The sequence below is a fragment of the Tetrao urogallus genome, assembly GCF_951394365.1.
Source record: "Tetrao urogallus genome assembly, chromosome: Z".
Classification (NCBI taxonomy): Eukaryota; Metazoa; Chordata; class Aves; order Galliformes; family Phasianidae; genus Tetrao; species Tetrao urogallus.
The window spans coordinates 1,305,841-1,308,516 of record NC_136816.1 but is presented as its reverse complement, the minus strand read 5'-3'; positions in this window follow the sequence as shown (position 1 = coordinate 1,308,516).

The window sequence follows — 2,676 nt, the reverse complement described above, 5'->3', positions numbered from 1 at the left end:
CAGCCCGCACACACCGCGTTCAACGAGCGATGGGCTGTGCGCGGTTTGCCGATTGGGTGTTGCAGTATCTCAGTACGTGCTGATGCACATTGTAATAAATTTGATCTTATATCGTATAATCAAACCATATATTACGTGTTACTTAGCATGTAGCATAAATTATGGTACGTGATACTCATGTATCAGCGGTACAATAGAATATGATCGAACGTAATGCATCATGGAATATTAGGACATAGTCAAGGGGGAATGGTTTCAAACTAAGGCATGAGAAGGTTAGGTTAGCTATAAAGTTTTTCACCCACAGGCTGGATGTGGCTCTGGGCAGCCTGGTCTGCTGGTTGGCGACCCTGCACATGGCAGGGGAGTTGACACTAGATGATTATTGTGGTCCTTTCCCACCTACATTCTATGATTCTGTGATTCTACGATAGAATCACAGAATGGCCTGAGTCTAAAACGTTCAGCAACACAGCATAACAATGTAACACAACAGCGTATACATAAAATACCACGTATAAAAGCTGTATACGTATGTGTGTGCATGCACACCGTTTGCACACACACACACACGTCAGAATAACACACATTTACCAACGAGGAAGGCGGCTCTGCAGCCCACGCCGCGCGGTCGGAACGCGCAGCGCTGAGCAGATCTCCCTCGCATCGGGCTCTCCTTTCCCTCCCACCCTTCGCACTGAGCTCTTTTGCTCTCTCAGCCGTAGCTCAGCGTGTGCTCCTTTTAGAACGGGCCAGGAGAGCTGCTGAGTAATGCACAAAACCTCCCTGCTGCTGAAGTCGCTCTGCAACGGCAAATACTCCTGGCAAGGTCCGATCGCGCTGAGCCAAAAAAAAAAAAAAACAGCCCTCGAGGTTTTAATTCTTTCATTCTCCTGGTGGATTCTCGAGGCTGACCTCAGTAAACATAGTTTTAACACTGGGGAAAACATCTTCAGGCGATAGTTACTCACATTATTGTCTTCTCAAACTGGTGAGATGCTCACACAGATATTTTGTTTTATTGATAACACAAGAGCTGAAACGCTTGCAGTTCTCGTCACTAACAAGTTCCCGTTCAGATTAAGTTTTTCAGAAACACAGATCCCACATGTCAGCCCGGCAGCAAGGCTGCTCTGAGGAAAACAGGTCTATGTCTCACTCTGAAATGGGGGAGAATGGGAGGAAAACAGTAAAAAAAAAAAAAAAAAAAAAAAAAAAGTGAGAGAGTGAGAGACCTTTTTCATTCTGGAATTTGAACACAGAGTAAACACAAAACGAATAATTGTATCGGTGCTCATTGTCTCTTTCCATCTGCAATCTATTTTAGTAAAATATTTCCTGTCATGTTAAAGTACAAGGACCAATCTGGCTGCTCAGCTAAGCTGATGAGAGCTCGAGGAAGCTTTTTTGCTTCACACAGCTGCAGGTTGAATCGCAGCGATGTCGTAGTTCAATGAACATTTGAAAGTTTCGGTTTAAGTACCTCGGTAAGCGCTGCCTCGAAATCCTCAGAAAGGAAGTCCATTGCGCAGCGATGCTCGCAGCTCCTAAAGATGAACGTCGCTTTTGCAGATAAATATTGAACAGCAACAATGTTAATAAGACAGTCTACTGGCAGTGTCTTGTTGCAAGGAAAAAAATTCGGCTCTGGGACGATTTCTGCGTGATCTCTTGTGCTGTTCTTTCTAGGGAAAATATTACTGAAGAATCACGGTGTCGCAGAGTCGGAGGGGTTGCAAATCACCTTTGCAGACCGACTTCTCCAAACCCTGCTATTCCCTACACTGGGTTGCACAGAAAAGCATCCAGGAGGGCTTTCATTATCTCCAGAGGAGGAGATCGAAGATCCTCTCCGCTCAGCCTGCTCTGGTGCTCTGCCAACCACACAATAAAGACGTTTTTCCTCGTTTTCAGACAGAATTTCCTTTACTCCCTTTTGTGGCAGACAGGCACAACTCTGACCTCTTTTGGGAAAGAAAAAGATGTTCTTGAAAGCATCGAAGCATCGAAGTGATGCCAACTCCCCAAACACTGCGGAGGTGGGTTTTAGGGGCCCACTCCTCATTTTCAGTACCGTGTGGTACAACTCGTTTGATGCCAGCAGTGCCCCCTAAACCCCAGCTGTGCCTACGAGCGAAGGAGGTGGCTGTGAAAACCGCACGCTTAAATTCAGGCATAACCTTGAGGCAATCCCGGTAATAATAGCACATAAAATAGTAATGACAGAAATCGCGGCGCCCTCAAGTCTCTCCTGCCGGCCCACCGCCGCCGCGTCCCTGGGCAGCTTCCATCTACAGCGGGGTTATTCCGAAGGATTTGATCCCGGTCGGTGTGCTCACCGCCTCCAGCAGAGCCCGCGCGCCCACGATGTCCCCGTCCATCCACTCCCCGCAGCGCTCCGCTCCTCTCCACTGCGGGGCCTCAGCGCCGGGGCGCATCTCTGACTGCTGCGCTGAATCCGCGCAGAAGTTCAGCCCCACCGAGAGCTCGGCGGGGGCTGCGGCACCTCGGGGGCACCGCCGAGGAAGGAGAGGGTAGGGGACGAGGCTCCACGTTCTCGTCTACGGGGATCCTCCTCCTCGCTGCTAGGGGCTGCCTCCCCTCCGTCCTCCCGCGGCTCGGGCGGGCGGAACGCGGCCCGCTCCTGCCCCGCGCTGGAGGTGTTATAGGCGGAGG